Source organism: Stegostoma tigrinum, chromosome 43, assembly GCF_030684315.1.
Source record: "Stegostoma tigrinum isolate sSteTig4 chromosome 43, sSteTig4.hap1, whole genome shotgun sequence".
Taxonomy (NCBI): Eukaryota; Metazoa; Chordata; class Chondrichthyes; order Orectolobiformes; family Stegostomatidae; genus Stegostoma; species Stegostoma tigrinum.
The window spans coordinates 3129514-3153252 of NC_081396.1; the positions used below are offsets into that span (position 1 = coordinate 3129514).

Sequence of the window (23739 nt, forward strand, 5' to 3'; positions counted from 1 at the left end):
TGAACTCTACCATCTAGAAAGACAAAGGCAGCAGACACAGAGGAACACCACTTGCCACAAGTCACACACATCCAAACTTGGAAATATATCCCTTTTCCTTCACTGTCAGTGGGTCAAATTTATAAGGCTTGTTCCTCATGTCATCCTCTGTTTCTGACTGGAGAATAATTAATACATTTGGTTAACTGCAAGACGTTGTCTTCAGTTAAATGTTCATCCCCAAAAGACGTCTTTCACTTTGTCAGCTTATTTCAGTAAAAAGAAAACACAACTAATCGGAAGGTGGTGAAGTTTGACTGAAATTTATCACGCAGGCCCAGTTACAGCTGTCAGTCTTTACTTACATCCTTCAGTATGGTCTCAGGCAGTGGTTGGACTTAACAAATGCATGTCTCTTTAAAAGGTCATAGATAAGGATACTAACATCTCCACATGAAGCTTTCCATTTATTAGTCTGATATATTCAACTGAACAACATCTGAGGTGATAACAAAGCGTGGAGCTGGATGAACACAGCAGGCCAAGCAGCATCCCTGGAGCACAAAAGCTGACATTTCGGGTCTCTGATGAAGGGTCTTGGCCCGAAACGTCAGCTTTTGTGCTTCTAAGATGCTGCTTGGCCTGCTGTGTTCATCCAGCTCCACGCTTTGTTATCTTGGATTCTCCAGCATCTGCAGTTCCCATTATCACTGATACAACATCTGAAGTGAGTTGTTCCAATTTCAATTTCCATTCAGTGCTGTTTTCTTCGCCCCCCCCCCCCCTTAAATCTGTCTGACTCCCATTCACTTATTTTCATACAATTACACAGATCCCATTCTAGTTACCATCCTGTTTCACTCATGAACCCTGGATAACTATGACTGTTCAATGCTCAGAATATTTTTCAGACTGAATTGAAACATTTGCGTCTGATTCTGAGCATTAACATAAAGTGTTTATTTGTTTGTTTTATTGCTTGGACATTATGCCTGGAGTTATTTTTTATTTTAATCTTATCCAAATTCAGGGTGCTGACACATTCTCTTAATCTTCCAATGAATTTTAATTAAAATAAACAATGTTTTTGAAATTCAAGAGTCACCTCACCTTTGTTTTTATTAACTTTTGATTCTCCATTTAAGCTTCAGGTCAATTTCCCACAAATGGCTAAGGTGTAAATTCACATCACTTAATAATTCAGAAACAATTATGCCCACATTTGTTGGTTTTAATGTTGCTTTTGCATCAGGGACAGACGTGCTTGCTATCAATTTGCAGGTAAGTCCCACAGTTTCTGTTCTGAAGCATTTTGTCTTGAATGATAACACATGACCTGAATGGTTAAAGCCAAGGCTTTGAAAGTCAATGTTTTTGTCCATGTTGTGTTCTGACATCTTGGTCGATCAGTTCATGAATTCATTAAAAATTTTACAGTTCCTGCTACTGTATCAGCTCCCATGTTGCTCTGGAAACCATTATCACCTGTTTAAACACACACACACACATATACACACACACACACACACACACACACACATACACACACAAAACATGGCTTTGATCAATATACCAATGGATGAACACATCCATGAGAACAACTACAGGAGTAAGAGCTGGACTAATGCTCAGAGACCCAGGACTGGAGTTTGGGTTTCACATGAGGTTGGGTTTCACAGGGCCCAACATGACGTTTAGCGTTTTCATGTTGAGCAATGCTCTTCCTCTGCTGTGATGTTCTTTCCTTTCTACTGATGGCCCTCCCTCCGTAAGTCCTTCCATCAAAGGAGATGTTGATGTGTTCATTGTGTAGTTACCTCATCCCATTGTGTGCAGGAGGTTATGCCTCAACAACTTGATTTTTGAGGGGGTAAACAAACAGAGAGTTGTGTGAGAACTCATGAGAGCTCACAGATAGAAACACTCCCTGAAACTGGCATAGACACCATTGAGTTCACACTGGGGAGAGGCCATTCTGACTGCAAACAAGAATTTGTTGATTCATCTGACCTTCTGATCCACCAGTGAGTTTACATTGGAGACCATTCACCGGGTCCATGTGTGCAGGGGAATTCACTTGTGCATCCCACCGACTGAAACACCAACACACTCACATCAAGAAGAGACTTTTCACCCACTGTGTTTATGGGAAGTGATTCACTCAATCATCCAACCTGCTGTAATATCAGTGAGTTCACCACTACTGTAGGGGTTTGATTTGATATTACTGCCATTCGTCATGGCCAGGTCTGAACAAGCAAGTTACTTCTGAGAGTGCAAGAAATGTTCCAGCCACTTTCTTTCATAGTTCAGCGCCCCTAGACATAGAACAGAAGATCCTTTACAACCATGTTTAGAGTCAGAAGTAGCAATGATAAAGGCTGGAAGTGTGCTGTCAAAGCAGAGATTAGTATAGAAATATACTAATATACTTTTAGTATACTAAATATACTTCCCTGACTGGAAGTAAATCAGCAGGTTCCACTACAAAATAGAATCAAAGCCTTCCATTGCTAATAAGTTATTTCTCAGCCTTCTCCTTTCTGAGGAAGAGAGCTTCAGGCTTTCCTGGTGATGATAAGCTATCTTATCATTTGGTATTTGTGTTGAATATTTACTTTCCTGGTCCTTGTGAATTATGGCAACAGCAGAAATGTTTCTTATCTGAGGGATTTCAGTTTGGGCTATTTGTGTTTACAATATCATTTTCCCCATACGTCTGCTGACTGAACAACTTAACCATAGGAATTAGTTGTTAATCTGTTTAAATGTCGCTGAGTGAGAATGTCAATCATCCAACAAACAATTATTGTTGATTTAGCAGTCGCCCCTGAAAAAAAGAACAAAATTTCCCCTTGATCTTTTACATCTTTGTGCTATTTTATTCCTATAATATTTTAACATGAATCCATCCAACTAAGTGAATAAAATCTGTATTTTTTAAAAATGAGGAATAACCACGTAGTGGAAAGAAAACATAACCACTAAGAATGACAGAAACCACGCCGATGTAAACAACTGGAAAGTAATGAAACACTAAAAAAAACAGAATTGTTGAATGAAACACCAAACAGTACTCTATGTACTTAACTATCGAGTGAATGCTTAATATTTGCGAACTACTGAGTCTTTGTGCAGGCATAAACGCATGTGAGAAGTAACAAATTGGAGAGTTACCCTTTACATTTCCACAACACTGTCAGTGGAGCTGTGGAATGAATTAGTTATGAATTCGTTATGATCTCAGATTCTCCAGCATCTGCAATTCCCACTATCTATGAATTCCTAAGCGTCCATTTGTTGGGCTGAATGATTTCATCTCGCTGCATCACTCCATAAAATTTGATATTTAGCATCGGGATAGAGGACGAGAGATGAATCTCGTTGGATTGCGCCCAGCAAGAGTCACCCCTTCGGCACCGATCACAATGGGAACAAGTGAAAAGTCATTAAAAACTGATTTCGTTATCTGTAGTATTAAAGCTCTTTTAAGAGATGGGAGAATTTAAGAAATTGTGGAGAAAACTCTGACAACTGATTGATTTTCCAATTAATTTATTAATCTTTTTCATCCCCCCTCCTTGCCAGATGTTAATAGCGTTCCTGTTGGTTGGAGGGCGGTGCATGAATGGCAGGTCCTCCAACCAATCGGAATAACCGAGGGGCGGGACTCGGCCCCGAGCTCTTCAAATGAATGAAACTCTGCCTTATTTGGCAACCTGGTTTTTCTCAGACTCCCGGAGAAAAGTGGAACTTTCTGTTAACAAAGTGTGGGGCTGCATGAACACAGCAGGCCAAGCAGCATCTGAGGAGCACAAAAGCTGACTTTTTGGGCCTAGGCCCTTCATCATGTTTTTTTTTCTGATGAAGGGTCTAGGCCCGAATCGTCAGCTTTTGTGCTCCTGAGATGCTGCTTGGCCTGCTGTGTTCATGCAGCCTCACACTTTGTTTTTTTGGATTCTCCAGCATCTGCAGTTCCCATTATCTCTGGAACTTTCTGGTTGTGGCTTTAAACTATTGCAGCCCGGTGGGGCTGGAGCAAACATTTCACAGTGCTGTTAAAATTTTAAACCAGACCAGATACCTGTGATTGGCATTGCCCTGAGAAACTAACCACCTAATGGCTGACAATTTTGTTGAATTGAATGACAAGCAGTGTGTGTGTTCTTTTCTGTCTGCAAGTAACAGAGCCTTGTGTACTAACACACATTGCTTTCAATAAATGCAAATGCATCAAAACTCTAAACTGGTTGTTAGTGTGAGGTAATAAAATGTGAGGCTGGACGAACACAGCAGGCCAAGCAGCATCTCAGGAGCACAAAAGCTGACGTTTCGGGCCTAGACCCTTCATCAGATGCTCCTGAGATGCTGCTTGGCCTGCTGTGTTCGTCCAGCCTCACATTTTATTATCTTGGAATCTCCAGCATCTGCAGTTCCCATTATCTCTGTTAGTGTGAGGTAACAAGGTGTGGAGCTGGATGAACACAGCAGGACAAGCAGCATCAGAGGAACAGGAAAGTGTTTTAGGCCTAGACTCTTCTTCAAAAATGAAGAAGTGTAATTGTTAGTGTAATTCTTAGCAATTAGCAACTGTAATCAGTAACTTGGCTTTGAACATATTGTCCAATTAGAAATTAAGCACCACACCAGTCTTAGCCACACCAGATTTCTTGAACCCTGTTAAGTCACTGTCTACGCGAGCACTGTAGGAGTTGGAGCTACGTTGATGCAGCACGATGCTGGTGGAATTGAAAGGCCAATTCATTATTTTTTCAAAGAAACTCAATATCCACCTGAAAAATACCCTGCCATTAAAAAAGAATTATTGAGTTTGGTGCATGTGCAGGCCACAGCCTTCTCTCACAACCCTCCTTTGGGAAAGATTTAAGGATAAGAATACAAGACAATTTCATTGGAGTCTTATGTTACAGGCTTTTAATTTACTAATTGTACATTATGCAGGTTGTAAAAATGTTATTGCAGATGCATTATCACAGATTTGAAAGAAAATATGTCGATAGGCAGGCACAGTACGGTCCAGGGGCCCTTCAGAAAATTCCTGTTTCTGAAGAAGGGTCCCAACTTGAAACATCAAGCTTTCCTGCTCCTCTGATGCTGCTTGGCCTGCTGTGTTTATCCAACTTCACACCGTGTTATCTCAGATTCTCCAGCATCGGCAGTTCCTACAATCACAGCACGGTCCGTATGACATATGTATGCAGAATAAGAGTGAAGGGTGCAAATATAGATTACTGACTTATGTATCTCATGTCAAGATTTAAAAACAAAGAAGCCATCTTTTCATAATTTTTTTACTTAAGGGGGGAGGTGTTACAAAGCTGTATGGAGTATGTGGGCTCTTTAAGAAACAAAGCATTTTTCTAAGCTTAGAGATTTATTCAGAGAGAGAAACGAGCGTATGCAGCTGAAGATGTATAGCCAATTCTAAAGTGGAAACATGTATCACTTGGCTGTGTGAATGGAGACTTTAGGTTTGTTTTGATATTTTGGCAATGAGCTGGAACAGCCAATTAATTGAAGCCAAGCATTCAGTGATTGAAAGCCAATTGAATTTAAAACCTGATGGTTTTGACAACTTCAGACCAATGCGATTGTAAGAAAATTGATATGTCATCCAAAGAATGCAAGGGTGAGGGTTAGGCTGAAAATCAGGCTGAGGGCGAACTTCCTTCTGAGAAGTAAGTATTGGGCTCTCACAAAAAAAAAATCACTAAGGTCTCTAAAAAAAAAGCCATCATCCATAAAAGACACCATCACGGCACTTTTAGCTAAGAGTCCTCACAAAGAAAATATCCCTGGCAGCTGCATCAGCAGGAGAAATGCATTAATGACTTGAGAACAGCAGAAGAAAAGTGTTTATGACTGAAATACAGTGGAGAAGACAAAGCATTCTAGAAGACACTTCCTGTGTGAACTTTGGGAGGCCAAGTTTTTACTTTTTTTTTCTTACTACTTGGGTTGCATATGTGGGACTTGTTTATTGGAATAGTAGAATTTTGTTCAGTTAGGCTGTTGTTAGGAGTTGGGGGGGGGAAATCATTCAGTTTGTTACTAGTCCTGTTAATTTGTTCACTGTTAAGGTTAAATAAATGTATACTTATTCATGTTATAAGTAAAATCAGGGATTTTCTTTCATTTATCCTTGCCTCATCTGTTAAACTGTAACAGGGAAGGGGAGGTGAGGCAAGCTTCTCTGAGTGTTTCGGGTTTAATTATTAGAAGGGGTCCTCTACTCCTGCCATAACAGATTGGGGCTTGTGTTTCATTTTTAATTATCACAAGGGTTCGGTCTCCCCTTCATTATATTATGTATGCTTTCTTTATCTTTTTGAGCAAGGTCATAACATCCCTGGTCAACCAAGATTCATGTAACTACCATATCTATCCTTCATTCCTGCATGAACGTGCCTCTCCTGAACTCTTATCAAATGCCGCACATGTCCAATGTGGATTTACCCTCAAACAGCCAATTGCAGTCAACATCCTCCAGATCCTGTCTAATATTGTTGTAATACGCCTTCCCCCAATATAACATGATCACCCAATGACTGCTGTAATCCCTGTCCATGAGTACCTTAACAGTGACAGTGTGGTCACTACTCCTGAAACACTGCCCCAGTCAAACTCCAGTGAAAAAGAGCTGGGCTCATTTCCCAAAACTGGGTCCAGTACAACCCCTTCCCTGGTTGGACTGTTTCTGTACTGTGTCAAGAAACCCTCCTGAATGGTCCTTATAAATTCTGCCCCATTTAAGCCCCTCGTATGAAGTGAGTCCCAGTCAAGTCGGGGAGATAAAAAATCACCCACCGTAACAACCCTGCAGTTTTATATCTTTACATTTGTCTTCGGATTCTGTCATCTACCTCCTGTTAGCTGTGGGGAGGGCTGTACTATGTCCCCAGCACTGTGGTTTCACTTTTCCTACAGCCGAGTTCTACCCATATTGCCTCACTGCACAAGTCCTCTGATGTATCCTCCCTCAGGACAGCTGTCAGATACTCCTTTTCCAGTAATGCAACTCCCCCACCCCTTTTACATGCCTTTTGATCACACCTGAAACATTGAACTCCTGGGACATTCAGCTGCCTATCCTGTCACTCTTTCAGCCAAATCTCCATAATCAAAATAATATCAGAGCTCCAAGTATTAATCAAAACTCAAAGATCATCGACCTTGCCTATTATACTTCTTGCACTGAAACACATGCCTTTCAGAACACCTCCCCTGCTCTTCTCAGCAGTGTTTCCCTGCCTGTTCTTGTTCTTAGTCACGTTTGTCTTGGTTTCTACCTCTCCCACATTTTCTGCATCTACTGTCCCACTCCTGGCTCCCATTCCCCTGCCACACTAGTTTAAACCCTCCCCAACCAGTCTACCAAGTATACCCCCCAAAGACATCAGTCCCAGTCTGCCCATGCATAACTCATCCAGTTTGCATGCGTTCCACCTTCCCTGGCTGAATGAGATGCTGTTGGCAATCTGAAATTGAACTTCTTCAATAGAATTTCTGCAAGTCTCTGGAAGTTCTGAAGATGCCATGCTTGATTCGAAAATGCTAACTCTGTTCCTCTCTCTGCAGATGCTGCCAGACCTTCTGAGTTTCTCCAGCATTGTGTTAGATTCCAAGGAAACAACCACCAAATCATAGAGACAGCATTCCATGATTTCACAACATCCATTTGTCCAAGTAGTGAACGATTTCCTCCTCATATGCGCTGGACTTCTTTTTGCTCTGATTTGCTTATGTATCCTACCTAACTGTATCATTTGAACAAAAGGGTCATGATGTGAACCCCTTACTTCAGTCATCTGTGACTCCCAGACACATAACTAACACTTAGCCGAGAGAGGAACCGAAGATCTGAGAACTGAAATAAGCTAGAGTAATAATGGGGTCTTAGTCATGGCTCAGTGGTTGCATTGTCATCTCTGATCCAGGAGGTCAGTTCAGACAATGCGCAAGAACTAGGTTGTAATTCTGATGCAGCATTGTACTCACATTGTGGATGCAACGTTCAACTGTGGCCTCATCTGCCCTCTCAGTTGGGTTTGTAAGTTCCCAAAATGCTATTCTGTAGAGCAAGTAACTCCTCTCTGGTGAATTGCTCAATGCTCATACCTGAACAAACACAATAGAACATAATACATTGTCAAAATCACAGATCTCAGTGCAGGATGTTGCAATTTGATTGCAGTATTTTTGAAATTAAAAACAGTCACTGAACTTCCAATGTTCCTCACTGGCTATAAAGCATTATAGGGCATTTTGAAATGTGAAATATAACATAAAAATACAAATCCTCCATTAAAGCGGTCAGTAACAGGACACCAAACAGCTTACTTTCTCAGAGCAATGAAAGAGTAACACTGTGTTTAGTGTAAAACTGATTTATTTAATCTTTCTCCATATTACTTACCACCAGCCCAGCTACAGAGATGATTAACATGAACTGAAATAAGCTGCAACTATCAGAGAGAACCCGGTTCACTCCTGGATGTGATTACCTGCTGCAACAACAGCAAAATCCAATAACTGGAGTCACTTGTGAATTTGCTGATGCCTCAATAAAGGAGGAGTGAATGAGTGAATCACTTCCCACAACTGGAGCAGATGAATGGTTTCTCTCCAGTGTGAACAAGCTTGTGTGTAGCTAGGGTGGAAAACTGAGTTAATGTCTTTCCACATTCAGAGCAAGTGGAGGGTTTCTCCCCAGTGCGAACCCTCTAATGTATTACCAGGTTGGTTAACTGAGTGACTCTTCTCCTACACGTAGAGCAGGGGAATGGCTTTCCCCATTGTGAACCCATTGGTGTGGCAGCAGATTCTCTTTGCTTTGAAAGCTTTCCTCATTTGGAACATTTAAAAGGCCTCTCGCGGGAGCGATTGAGTTCATCTGAGGTGTAGTTGAATGGATGAATGAATGCCTTCCCACACTTGAAGCAGGTGAACAGCCTCTGCCCAGTGTGACTGCATTGATGGGTTTCCAACTGGGTTGGAAATTTGAATCACTTCCCACAGTGCTCACATTTCCATGTTTTCGCCCTAGTGCTGATGTCCTTGTGTCTCTCCAGATTGCCAACAAATTATCCAGTCATGTCTGCATACGGAATGTGTGAACATTTCTGCCTGCTGTAATTGATGCACTGCATTTTCACGCTGTCTGACTGGTTGAATCTCTTCTCACAGACGATGAACTGGAACACTCTCACTGCAGTGTGCGTGTGTGTCTCAGAGTTTGTTCAGAACAGTCAGTGTCAGATTTTGACGCAATGTTTATTTCAACCTATACAATAATCTCATTTCAATCCCCATACAAAGAAATGACAGCATCAGGATCACAAGAAGCACAACATAGAAATCAACAATTGAAGCTTTTTTTTTTGTGGAACATTCTTTGCTCTCACTTCCCTAAATGTGAGAGCAAACCAAACTTGAAGCTAAAATGAATGTAAGGTTTCCCAGAAAGCTACCTGTCCAAAGTTGCCCGAGTACAGACATGATCAGCAAAGAAAGGTCGATAGGCAGTGATCACCTCCAACTTGGACCCACGTGTTCTGCTCTATAATTTTCTGTTTGAACCAAGACCACGAGTGGATTCAGATGACACGTTTCTGACTTACAATCTTCCTTCCTCAGACTTAAACAGTCCCCTATTTTGTTTGTTTCAGTCAGTTGCACATCTGCTCCTGGCACATCTTTTGTTTCTTTGTTTCTTTTCCAAGGGACTAATGTTTCTGTCACTCAATCGCTCCTGTCTTCCTTTTGTCATGGTCCCGCCCACTCTTTGCACAAGGCCCATTCAATGTCTCACATTCCCCAGATCTAAGAAGCTCACAGACCTGAATGTTTCACTCTGTCCCTCTCTCTCTGCACAAAAGCTGTCTGATGTACTGACTGCTTTTCAGCATTTTCTGATTTTGAAGGTTTGAATTTAGGAACAATTAACTCAGTGGAGAAATTTGCTGTTCATGACAAGCTGTGTATCTAAACTGAAGAATATGGCAATGACACAAGGCAACATTACAAAACTCACAATTTGCGCAATTCAATAACAAATAACTGAGGAATAGATCAGAGTCCACTTTGGTGGGAGGACTGTAAATATCAGCTGGTCCTTGGAGAAAAAAGAAGCGAAAGGAAAAGCAGAAACAAACCTAAACTGTGCTATGAAAATCTGACTTTGTCAACTCCTCGAATTTAAACTGTCTGCTTGGGCCAGAATACCAAATTTATGCTTTGTTTATCCACTCATAGAATGTGGAGACTGTTGGCTTGACCAGCATTTACTGCCCATTACAAATAGCCCAGAGGGGCAGTTAAGTGTTAACCACATTGTCGTGGGTCTGAAGTCACATGTCGGTAAGGGCAGAGGATTTCCTTTCCTAAAAAGGCATTCATGAACCTGATGGTTTATTTCAAAAAAATTCAATTTTCACAAATTCAAACTTCACTGTCTGCAGAGGTGGGAAATGAACGCATGTCTCCAAAATGCTAGGCTGTGATTCTGGACAACAAACCCCATGACACGATCACTACAGCACAACCTCCCAGTCAACCTGGTTAAGGACAGGTAACTTTTCAAAGTTGACAGAGAGTGAAATCCAGGAGACTTTCAAAGAGAATAAGCTACAGGATTTAATGGTTTCGAACAAACAGCAACAGACTGTACTGTTGTAGGTAAGCTTAGACAGACAGGACTGGCTGAAGCTAAAATCTCTCAATGAAAAGCAAAATCCTTTTAGACGTAACCCATGATGTCATGACAGTAAAAGCTTGAACCAGCTCGTAGATGTCCTCCCAGAATCTCCAAACCACGGCTTTCAATTCTGGCACAATAATCTGGGAGACGGAGTTGCTCCTCATGGCTTGTGGTCCATCTCTAATTCGATGCTGAACAGGTCTACATGGAATCTTTCTCATGCCAACACAAATTCCAGGGCTTCTTTCTCCGATTGAGAATCTCTCCTCTCTACGTCTGTGAGAGACCTTCTCTTACAGGCAATAGCTCTCAGGCCCTCAGCCTGCATTTGCACCAGCACTGCTCCTAATCTGGTTGGGCAGGCATCTTCCAGCAGTTTCAGTGCTCCCACTTGCATTCGGATCATAGCAACCTCAAGTTACACAGCAAAGAAATAAATCCATGGGTCCACTTGTCCATGCCAACCAGATATCCTAAATTAGTCTAGTCCCATTTGGCAGCATTTGGCCTGATTCCCTCTAACCCTTTCCTCTTCATATACCTATCCAATTGCCTTTTAAATATTGTAATTCTACCATTTTCCAGGACTTCCGCTGGCAGCTCATTCCAATATGTACACCATCCTCTGTGTGAAAATGTTGCCCCTTAAGTCCCTTTTAAATCTTTCCTGTCTCACCTTAAACCTATGCATTCTTCTTTTCGACTCCACTACCCTGAGGAAAACACCCTGTCTATTCACCTTATCCATGCACCTCATGGTTTTATGAACTTCTAAGGTCACCCCTCAGCATCTGACAGTCCAGAGAAAGTAGCCCAGCTTATTCAACCTCTCCCTATGTTACAAACCGTCCAACCCTGGAAACATCCTTCTATATATTCTGAACTTGTAAGTTTCACAATACCCTTCCTATAGCAAGGAGACCAGAAATGCATGCAGTATTCCAATAGTCACCTAACCAATGTCCTGTACAACTGCAACATGACATCCCAACTCCTGTACTCCTTGATAACAAAGTGTGGAGCTGGATGAACACAGCCGGCCAAGCAGCATCTCAGGAGCACAAAAGCTGACGTTTCAGGCCTAGACCCTTCATCATGTTTTTTTCTGATGAAGGGTCTAGGCCGAAACGTCAGCTTTTGTGCTCCCGAGATGCTGCTTGGCCTGCTGTGTTCATCCAGCTCCACACTTTGTTATCTTGGATTCTCCAGCATCTGTAGTTCCCATTATCACTCCTATACTCCTTGCACTGACCAACAAAGGCATTCATTGCAAATGCCTTATTCACCGTCCTGGATACCTACAACACTACTTTCAAGGAAATGTGGACCTGCACTCCAAGGTGTCTTTGTCCAGCAACACTCTCAAAGACCTGAGCATAAGTGTATAAGTCCTGTCCCGATTTGCCTTTCCAAAATGTAACACCTCACATTTTATCTAAATTAAACTGCTCCTCTCTAATCACTCCACTTCATTAGTTCTTCAAAAAACTCAACCAAGTTAGTGAGACACAATTTCCCACTGTCAAAGTTGCGTTGACTTTTCTGAATAAGTTCCTGCCTTTCCAAATAAATGTAAATCCTGTCCCTTCGGATCCCCTCTAATAACGTGCCTACCATCATGTGTCAGGCTTACCAGTCTATTGTTTTCTGGCCTTTCCTTACCATGTTTCTAAAATAGTGGCACCACATTAACCAACCTGCAGACTTGCAGCACCTCACCTGTGGCTATCGATGATTCAAATAGCTCAGCGAGGGGCCCACTAATCATTTCCCGAGCTTCCCACAGAGTCCTATGTACACCAGCTCATACCGTCAAAATTGGCCTTCCTTGAATTTAGCATTTTAATTTTAACATCCGGTCTACTCCTGCACCTATTGTCTATTGTCTATCCATTTCCATTACTATTTAAAACTAATAGAATTATGATTACTTGCCCCAAAGTGCCCCCCCCCGCCACTGACACCTCAGTCACATGCCCCGCCTCATTTCCCATGAGAAGATCAAGGGATGTTTTGCTGCTTTTCTAGTCGGTACATTCACATACTGAATCAGAAAATGTTCTTATGTACGCTTAACAAATTCCTTTCCATCCAAGCCCTTAACACTATGGCAGTCCCAGAATATGTTTGTGAAGTTAAAATGCCCTACCATGACGACTTTAATTTTCTTACAGATAACTGAGATTCCCTTACAAGTTTGCTTCTCAATTTCCTGGGGGTCTACAGTAAAATCCCAGTAAGGTGATCATTCCTTTCTTATGTCTCAGTTCCACCCAAACAACCTCCCTGGGTGTACTCCTTGGAATTTTATCCATAATCAAAAACGCCACACCTCCACCTCTGCTGTGCCACCGCCCCCGCTATCCACCCCCCCAACTTCTATCCTGCGTGTTCCATCTATTACCTGGAATATTAAGCTGTCAGTCCTGTCCATCCCTGAGCTACGTCTCTGTTATACATGTGATGTCCCAGTTCCACATTACCAACCATGCCCTGAGCTCACATGCCTTACCTGTCAGGCTGCATGCATTGAAATAACTGCAGTGTAATTTAATCAGTCCTACCTTGTTCTCTGCTTTGCTCCTGCCTGCCTTGAGTATTTGGCTTGGCCTATTCCCAACTGCACCAGCCTCAGACTGATTTCTTTCCTTACTGTTTATCTCGGTCCCACCTCCTTCCCTCCCATCCTCCAACTTACAGATTTAAATCCTCCCGGGCGGCTCTTGCAAATCTCCCTGCCAGTATATTAGCCTCCTTCCGATTTAGGTGCAACTCCTCCTCCTAATAAAGTTCACTACTACCCCAGAAAAGATTCCAATGATCCAAAAATATGTATCCTTCTCCCCAGTGTCAGCTACTCAGCCATGCTGTCATCTGTTCTACCCTCCTATTCCTACTCTCACTAGCACATGTCATCAGGAGTAATCCAGATATTACTTCTCTCAAGACCTACTTTTTTTTTCAAATTCCTGCCTAATTCGTCAGAATCTCATCCTTTTCTCTTCACATGTTGTCGCTTCCAATGTGTGCAATGACCCTCCATTGCTCTGTCTCCACTTTGACAATATTTTGCACCCTCTCCATGCCATTCTTGACGCTGACACCCAGGAGGGAACACACCACTCTGATGTCTTGCTATCGGCTGCAGAAGCATTTGGCTATACCTCTGACCACTGAGTCCCCTATCACACTATTTCACTTGGAACCTGCCATTCCCCTCATTACATCAGACCTAGTCTCGGAATCAGAAACCTGGCTGTCAGTGCTATATTCTCCTGAGAGTTCATCATCCCCTACATTTTCCAAAACAGCATACTTGTTTGAAATGGAGATAGCCATAAGAGACTCCTGAACTACCTACTACCTCTCCTACCTTTCCTACAGGTAACCCATCTACCCAACTGCATTTGCAGTTTTTCCACCTCCCTGAAAATGCCATTCATCACACCCCCAGCTCCTGTACATTCCTCAGTGCCTCTAACTGCCATTCCAATCCTTCCATGTGATCCAAGAGGATTTGCACCCAAACACACTTCCTGCAGAAGTAATCATCAGTAACACTGAAATTCTCCCTAATATTCTTCCTGTCAGATGTAAGAGATATCACTCGACTTAAGGCCATCTTTGTACCTGAACAGTTGACAGACCCAGAAAATAGAATGGTCTCACTGCTTGAAAGACACTTGCTATAGGGTAACTTGGTGGTATATGTTTTCTATTTTAAAGAAGAGTTGAATGAAACGTACATGAGAAAAATTCACTCTACTCGGTTCTGTAGGTTTACACAACAACAGAATATGGTTAGACTTGTAAAAAACCTGTCCACTGCTGTGAGCAGCTCCCAATACCGAGGTTCTCCAAGGTCAGTGGTGAATTTCACTATTCATTTATTCCTTTTAGGCTGAACTCCGATTTCCAAAGACCTTGATTGATTGATGGGATTTTCCCAAAACTAAAATAAATATTCATTCTTCTAAACCGAAAGTAAGGTAATTGATTCTCTCCAATCAGAAAAAAAAGCATCCAGACAAATTCATATTATCGCTTCTGAAAAATCCCAATTACCCACACTCTGAGACATACAGGTTCCAAATTACAGCAGCAGAAATACTGAATGGATTACTAAACCCCTTCATAATAACAGATCAAAGCACATACCACGAGTTCAAAATCACCTTCGGAAAAAATTATGTACACATTTACATATAAAAATAAATCACAGACCTTATGTGACAATTGATACGAGTCATCTGTTTTTTTTCCAATTCCTGACAACAAGGATTTGAGAGCATAGGCCTCAGAAACCAACATTTTGGTGCTCCAAGTTAGCTTGAGGTTATTCATTGTGCTTTTCAAGAGATGTCTAAAGGTGCTTGCTCCTTCCCTTACATGTGTACTGAACTCTGCCTCAAAGAGACATGACTTCATCACAGGCTCAAGGTCAAAGAAGTTGTTAACCACTTCAAGCAGGACGTTCTTTGTCTTGGTTTTCAGTCTGGATTGATTGTAGAACTCACTGCCTGACCCGGCATACAGGGAAACTCTCCAGTATCGGTGGGGAATGCGAAGGTTGAGAGAATGGAGAAGAAAATGCCAAACTAAGCAGGGACCCTGAAACCAAATGATTTCATTTCATTCTTCATCCTAAAGTTGTCAGATGAGATGCTGCTAATCTGTGCAATAAACATCATGAATGGGACAGTTCAGCCCGGGAGATTTGTTGGAGGAAGCTTTTTTGATTATCTCATTTGTCAGCTTTCTAATTGGAAATCGATGATCTTTGTGTTTCCCTTGCACAGGACATGTGATTCCCTCCCCACATCCAAACACATTTCTTGAATTCAGGATCATGATTGGTACTTTTAAAAAGGGACACTGCAGTCTCAAAAATCAGGAATAAATCCAGATTACCAAAATCCATCCAGTTAAAGGTGCGTTAACATTGGAAGAAACAAATCTAACATTCTCAGACTGTCAATCCTGGAAGTGATCAACAACAACAGCAGAATCCAATTCTTTCAGAGGATATGGCTTTCACTGGCTGGGACACCATTAGTTGTCCTGGACAATACGGTTATGAGTTTCCTCAAACTGTTGCAGTACACTCGTAATTCAGGTTCACTTGTGAACTCACAAGTGTCAAAAGGTTGAAAGGACTAAGTGATTCCCTTCCCCCACACACAGAGCAAATGAACAGCCTCTCTCCGGTGTGAACTCATTGCTGAGCAAGTAGAAAGGATGAACGCCTGAAATGCTTCCCACAAGAAGTAGAACTGAACGGCTTCACCTCGTGTGAATTAGTTGGTGAGACTCGAATGCAGATGACAGTGAATTCCTTTCCACACACAGGGCAAGTGAATGGTTTCTCCCCCCACGTGAATTTGCTGGTGTTCAACGAGGGTGGATGACAGCCGGAAATCTTTCCCACAGAAAGTGCAGGCTTACTTCCAGTGTGAACTCACTGGTGTCTCAGCAAACTGGATGACTGAACGAAGCACTGCCCAAACAGAGAGCAGGTGAATGGCTGTTCCCCAGAGTGAACTCCTGATGTTCAACAAGGTCAGGTGAATGTTTGAACTTCATTCCACAGGACATGCAGCTGAGTGGTTGCTGCTCAGTGTGAATACGCTGGTGTGATTGAAGGCCAGATGAATGAGGGAATCTCTTTCCACACACAGAACAGGTAAATAGCTTCTCCCTGGTGTAAACTCACAGGTGTATATTCAGGTCAGATAAAGGCATGATTCTTTTTTGTACCATTAAGTACAGCTAATGGCCTCTCCACAGTGTGAATCTGCTGGTGTAAAATGAGGCAGGACGTCTGTGTAAATCTCTTCCTACACTCTGAACTCTCATAGACTCTCTGGACACACAGACTCTCATCAACCTGAATTCGTTAATATGACAGGAGTTTCACTGCCTGATTGAATACCTTCCCGCAAATATGGAACAGGTAAATGGTTTCTCCCCAGTGTGAATTTGTCCATGGACTTCCATCTGCGATGGATTTTTGAATTTTTTACCAGAATCCTTATATTTCCACTGTTTCTCCGCAGAGATGTCATCTTTGTATCTCTTCAGGATGGGTGATCAATTGAAGTCTTGACCGCATGCAGATTGATCCTGTTATCTCCACACTGCAAATGATTTCCCATTCTTCTTGACTGGTTAGAGTTCTTTCCACAGGAAATTTGAATGCCCTCACTTGGAATGTGAGACAGGGTAAAGTTCTTTCCCCAGACTACTCGCTGGAACATGCTCAGGTATGCGTGTTTATCACTGGGTTCTCTTCATGCACACCGATGTTTGAAATCATTTCCCACAGACAGAACAAATATTTCTCCTTCTACAGTCACAGGGTATCAGTACTCAGGTTGTGTTGATTTGCATGAGTCAACCAGACCCTGGCGGGAAATTTGATTTGTGTTTCATATCACCAAAGACTTCTCTACATTTAACTTGCATAAGGAGTTTAGAAAAGTCATCACGGTCAGCATAGGATAGAAATTCAGAAGTCAGTTCAAGTTTGTAAGGCATATTATGTTCCTCTCTTGTTCCCCCGAATCGGTAGATCTCAGGTCCACAGCCCCTCATTTCCCTTTGGACTGAAATCCAAATCCATCTCCCCATCGCTTTCTCCAGTCCTAGTTTTCGCCCTACCTCGAGTTTTAATTCTCCAGCCTCGGTCTGCAGACAGAAAATCAAATCAACGAGTTTGATTTGGGGTGGCAGGGCCGGGGGTATTCCAGTGGGTGGCAGTGAATCCACCCCGCCCACCTCTGCCAGGGCATCCTTCCTGATCAGAGATCTTCAATGATTTCCCCCCAAAGTACGGCGCGCCTTTCCCTTACCAAGATGGCGGTCAGTTACCCGGGTAACCGGTGCCAAGCGCCGCCTTGACAAAGATGGCAGCCAGTTCCCCCTCGACCCCGTGGCGACTTCAGGCCTCCCCCAGAATTTTTTAAACTCCCTAGGACCCCTCCTCTCGTGGTTTCATTTCCTACCATGTCTCACAATCTCCTCCGTCGGAGGCAGGAGCGCGATCTTGTCTCTCGGGTCTCGTCACCTCCCCAGAACATCGCTGAAGCCTTCGCGACTTCACCACCTCCCATTCTGGGCATCCCCGTCTCCAACCCTCTCTGAGACAGATTGTCCAGGCTGCCTGACGTCGGTTCCGGATTAAAAGGAAGTAGGCGTGACTGGCGGTCCGTAGGGAGACAATGGTCCTCCAGCCATTCGCAGAGAATGCGGGGCGGGGTTATGTTGCGGACCGCCCCCAGGAACCTGCATCGCGTCCAGTTCAGGGATGACAGGAACTGCAGATGATGGAGAATCCAAGATAACAAGGTGTCGAGCTGCATGGACACAGCAGGCCAAGCATCGTCGTAGGAGCACAAAAGCTGACGTTTCGGGTCTAGACCCTTCGTCAGAAAAGTGGGAGAATAGGGAGAAACGTCTGCCTCCCCTCTCTCCCTATTTATTCCAGTTCCTTCTCCCCATCCCCCTCTCTGATGAAGGGTCTAGGCCCGAAACTTCAGCTTTTCTGCTCGTAAGATGCTGCTTGGCCTGCTGTGTTCATCCAGCTCTACATTTCTGAGGAAGGGTCACTGGACCCGAAACGTTAACTCTGTTTTCTCCTCCTCGGATGCTGCCAGATCTGCTGAGCTTTTCCAGCAACTTTGTTTTTGTTCAATATTTAAGGGAAAATATGAATACTCAGTAAGCATTTGAAATATTTAGGCACCACTTCCCGAAACAAACTCCACCATACATAATTGAAAAGAAAACAAAATAAGCCCTCTGACATGAACCATGATTCTATATGTCCTTTGACCCCAGTTTTACTCTTATTCCTAAGAGTTCCCTCATTTCCAAAAAATCTTGAAGGTCCATGCACTTATTTGGGGACAAACCAGAAAATTATGACACAACCCTCTGATATTTGCTTTGATCTCACTGTGGTTTCTCAGTCGGGCATGCAGTCATAAAATCACAGAACCCCTACAGTGTGGAAACAGGCCCTTCAGCCCAACAAGTCCGCACTGACGCTTGGAGCATCCCACCCAGATGCATCCCCCTATAACCCACCTAAGCTACTCATCCATGGACACTAGATGGTAATTTAATATGGCCAATCCACCTAACCTACGCATCCTTGGAATGTGGGAGGAAACTGGAGTGCCTGGAGGAATCCCATGCAGACACGGGAGAATGTGCAAACTCCACACAAACAGTTGCCTGAGGGTGGAATTGAACCTGGGTCCCTGGCACTGTGAGGCAGCAGTGCTAACCACTGAGCCACTGTACCTCCCTCCAACAGTTGTCTGGAATTCTTTTGCTTGGAGAAGATTCAAATATATGTGTTGTCAGAACCAATTGGAAAAAGCATTTGGTTCACCATAAAGACCAACAACTTGATACTTCATTGGTTACAATCTTCCTTGGTCACATTATCAAAATCCATTTTATGTTTAAGAGTCATATTCTTGGTTGGTCTGACCTTCAGTTCTCCTTGATCACATTGAGAAGAACATTTATTTCACTCTTTGTGAGTGCCATCAACACATTCATAATTTGGACATTCATTTTTCTTTGTATTTCGAGCCTTCCACATAAGTTGTTGTGAGTTGTTCATTGCTGAATTCCTCACTGTTGTATTCTGTATTATTTCAGCACTGGAATGCATCCCCAATTCAACAACAAAAAAGAAATTGCTGGTAAAACACAGCAGGTCAGGCAGCATCTTTAGAGAGAGACCAGAGACATTTGCGTCAAGATCCATTTTGAGGAAGGGTCGTTGGACTCAATGCATTCATTTTACTTTCTCTCCACAGATACTACCGGATTTGCTGAGTTTCTCTCGCAATTTATCTTTCTCCAGCATCCACACTTCATTGTTTTTTTCTACATTTAAATAAATCTTAAGAGTTACGGTCAGTCCAAGGTCACTGAGGCCTTTGTCTATGCCATTGAAAGTATATAATTTGTGATTTTGCAGACACTTTTGCTGCCTGAGTACAGTCCATAACTGAAGTAGATACATCGGTATTTTTATTTGAATCAGTTCTTTGCTCAGATGGATTACAAATAGGCAAGGAATGTTTACTCACCGACATAGCTCTTGAACTGCAAGGGGGGGGGCGATGGCCTAGTGGCATTATCGCTGAACTATTAAGCCAGAGATTGGACAACATTCTGGAGACCCAGTTCAAATTCCTCAGCAGCAGAAGGTTGAATTTGAATTCGATAAAATATCTGGAATCTGGAATCAGGAATCTAACGTTGACTGTGTGTCAATTGTCAGGAAAAAAAATCTGGTTCACTATTGCCCTTTAGGGAGGGTATCTGTCATCCTTATCTGGCCTACATGTGACACCAAGCCCACACAATGTGGTTGATGCTTAACTGCCCGCTGGGCCATTAGGGATGAGCAATAAATGCCACAGTGCTAGGGATGTCCTCATGCTATGAATGAATTTTAAAAAATGCTGTGGCACTCCATCACAAGTTGTGGAGACGTTATACACCTCATTATATCAATTCCAATGTATAATCCACATGATTCATTTGTAAGTTGGCAATAATACTTATTTACCAGAACACAATATAAATTCATTCTAAAAAATGAGGTACACACAATTACTAAAAATTCACTGTATTAATGCAACAAACATCTTGAAGAAAAGTCAATCTACTTATCATAATAAAACTTTTGCCGAGTCCGTAACTCCCAGGATTACAATCTTTCTCACTTCCATCTTTGAGAAAAACGGAGAAACTTCCCTTCAAACAGTAATCCACCAGACTCCCTTCTGTCTCTGTTTTTGCCTTTGTGAATCCATAAGAAGTTATAGATTGATCACAATTATACCTCTTTGGTCCAACTTTCTCTGGAGAAACTCTAGCCATTTTCTCTAACACTGCTCGTTAAATTTTCAATCTCTGGAAATTTGTCTTGAAATATTAATCCCTAAGACAGGGAAAACACATCCGTCCTTTTGACTCACTTCCATCTTCAACACTTGCTCAGCTCCTCAGCGAGAACAGATTATTGACTTCAGAAAGAAAAGAAGAGAACACATGTCCACATACATCAACAGAGCAGATCTTGAGAAGGTTGAGACCATTAGGTTCCCAGAAGTGACAATAACTGATGACCTGTCCTAGACTTCCAATGTAGATGCGACAGTGAAGAAGGCACATCATTCCACTTCTTCCTCAGGAAGCTTAGGGAATTCAGCATGTCCATAAGGACTCTCACCAGCCTTTATAGATGCACCACAGAAAACATATCATCTGGGTGCATGACAACCTGGTATGGCAACTGTTCTACTCAGGACCACAAGAAATGGCAGAACGATGTGTACACAGTCCAGACAATCATGGAAGCCAACTTCCCATCCATTGACTCCATAAACACCTCTCAGTGCTGCAGAAAGGCTGCCAACGTCATTGCAGTGTAACCTGTATTCTTTATCTGTCCAAGCACTTCATTTCTCACCCTATAATCTGTATGTCCTTGATTACTATGATCTGCCTGTACTGTGCACAAACAAAGTTTTTGACTGTACTTCGGTACTTGTGACAATAAATCAAATCAATTAATCTGTGCTTTCACTCCAGCTGCTTTTCCATGCTAGTTTGATTCCTGTTCACTCTCCACTAGTTCCACTTTCCCTTCTGGGTTTGTAACTAATAGTTTGCTGCCATCAAGATGTGAGAGCTGAAGAAGGGCCATTGGACCCGAAACACTGCATTCTCTCCAAAGATGCTGCCAGATCTGCTGACTTTTCTCCAGCAATTTCTGTTCTTCTTTCTGAATTCCAGCATCTGTATTTCTTTGGTTTGCTGTTAGTTATTCAATTGGCTACTTACTGCCACAAGACCCACAGCCTCTCACAGAGGTCACCTCTGGGGATTTCCTCTCCTCAAGCAGAGATGGGCAAACTGTCCTGCTTTACTTCCCCTCAAAAACTTCACCACGTGAGCTATAGTTGACTCAAGAGCAAATCTGCAATAGTTTGCCATGGGGAACCCAAAATCTGTTCAGCAAAAGAACCTAGTAAGTCCCACAACCCATATCTTTGGCAATATACTGTGCTGAATGTGGTTCCAATGAGAATGCAAATTAAATGCTGCATACCTTCAAAACACTCATTCAATCTCTAATTGTATCCCTTACGGTTCGATAATCAGTTCGAGCCTCATTGACACACACAGCACACGTACAGTCTCTCCATGCTCTTAATGGTGTCATTTTGTGGTGCTTGTTTAACTGGTTAGAGCCCTTTCCAAAGGACCTACACTGGAACACTCTCATAACTGGTGCATAGGATATAGTGTTTAACTGGTGAGTTAAAACGTTTGAAGCAGCCAACACTGTCAAACGCATCTGCTTCTCGATTCTCAGGCCAATGAATTACAGGTCCTAAAGAATCAAGTTGCTGTGCAAAATAAAATCATAAAAATCATCATCACTGTCAGTTCAGGATAGAGAGTCAGAAATTACAACTCCACTTTTAATCAAACATTCTTTACTCTCTTGTTTCTGAAAAATCTCTTGTGTCCCAACACATTGTCCCCAACAAAAACAGAAGTTGCTGGAAAAGCTCAGCGGGTCTGGCAGCATCTATAAAGACAAAATCAGAATTTCCGGTTCTGATGAAGGGTCACTGGACCCAACATTAACTCCGATTCTGTTTTCACCGAAGCTGCCAGACTTACCGAGTTTTATCGTGAACTTCTGTTTTTGCTCCTGAGAGACAGCATCCGCATTTCTCTTAGTTTTTACCTTGTCTCCAATCACAACTGATTAGCATTCCCAAAATTCTCCGAGAGGTGATGATTCCTGCTGAGTGACAGGCCCATGTTAGCTGTAATATATCGATGTTTGGTGAAATAAAATCAGTAAGTCGAAAAATAATTTCATTTGAGCAGTAAGTTACCATGACCTGGACCGCTGCCTTTCTTCACTCAAAGGATGTGGACATCATTGGCTAGGCCAGCATTTATTGCCTTTGTCTAACTGCTCATGACATTGTGGGTATGAATGGTCACCAGCACTTTCGTTGACTGACACTGGCATCTTCACTGTGAATGATGAAGCTAATTCCAGGGCAGGGAGAAGGGAGAGGTAGGAGAAAACGCAGTGTGGAGCAGGAGGAACACAGAAGGGCAGGCAGCATGAAAGGAGCATGAAAATGGAGCTGGAGGAACAAAGGTTTCCTGCTCTTTTAATGCTGCCGGCCCTGCTGTGCTCCTCCAGCTCCATTTTCATGCTCCTTTCATGCTGCCTGCCCTTCTGTGTTCCTCCTGCTCCACACTGGGTTAACTCTGACTCCAGCATCGGCAGTTCTTATCGTCTCTGACAGAGAGGGATGATCCCAACACTTCCCTCACAATGGGGACAGGCTGATTGACGACAGCTCAGCAACCAATAGGAGAGGGGAGGGCGGGACGGGAGGACCATGCGGCTGCGGCTGGTCTTCCAACCAATAGAAGTGAACGAGGGGCAGGACAACACGTGAGAATTTACGCAGCCGGCACAGTGCCGCTGTGACCAGAGCCTGAGTAAATTCTGGAGCCAGAGCGACAGAAAAGCGGGTACCGAGAGAAAAAAAATGGAGTCAGTTTGGAGTGGGAGGTTTTATGAACACCCGGCGTAGGCTGCTAGACTCGAATCAGAGACTCTCGGAGCTAATGGGAACTGCAGATGCTGGAGAATCCAAGATAATAAAGTGTGAGGCTGGATGAACACAGCAGGCCCAGCAGCATCTCAGGAGCACAAAAGCTGACGTTTCGGGCCTAGACCCTTCATCAGAGAGGGGGATGGGGAGAGGGAACTGGAATAAATAGGGAGAGAGGGGGAGGCGGACCGAAGATGGAGAGAAAAGAAGATAGGTGGAGAGAGTATAGGTGGGGAGGTAGGGAGGGGATAGGTCAGTCCAGGGAAGACGGACAGGTCAAGGAGGTGGGATGAGGTTAGTAGGTCGGAAATGGAGGTGCGGCTTGGGGCGGGAGGAAGGGATGGGTGAGAGGAA

General features: G+C 43.0%; 1 long non-coding RNA gene across 1 annotated transcript; it reads right to left on the reverse strand.

The window, feature by feature from the left end:
• Positions 1–4659: 4659 nt before the first annotated feature.
• LOC125449123 (uncharacterized) lies at positions 4660–17861 on the reverse strand. Its single transcript, XR_007246836.2, has 3 exons — positions 14924–17861; positions 7999–8118; positions 4660–5162 (listed from the first exon to the last, which is right to left on the reverse strand). It is a non-coding gene; the product is annotated as an uncharacterized LOC125449123 (long non-coding RNA).
• Between the last annotated feature and the right edge of the window lie 5878 nt (positions 17862–23739).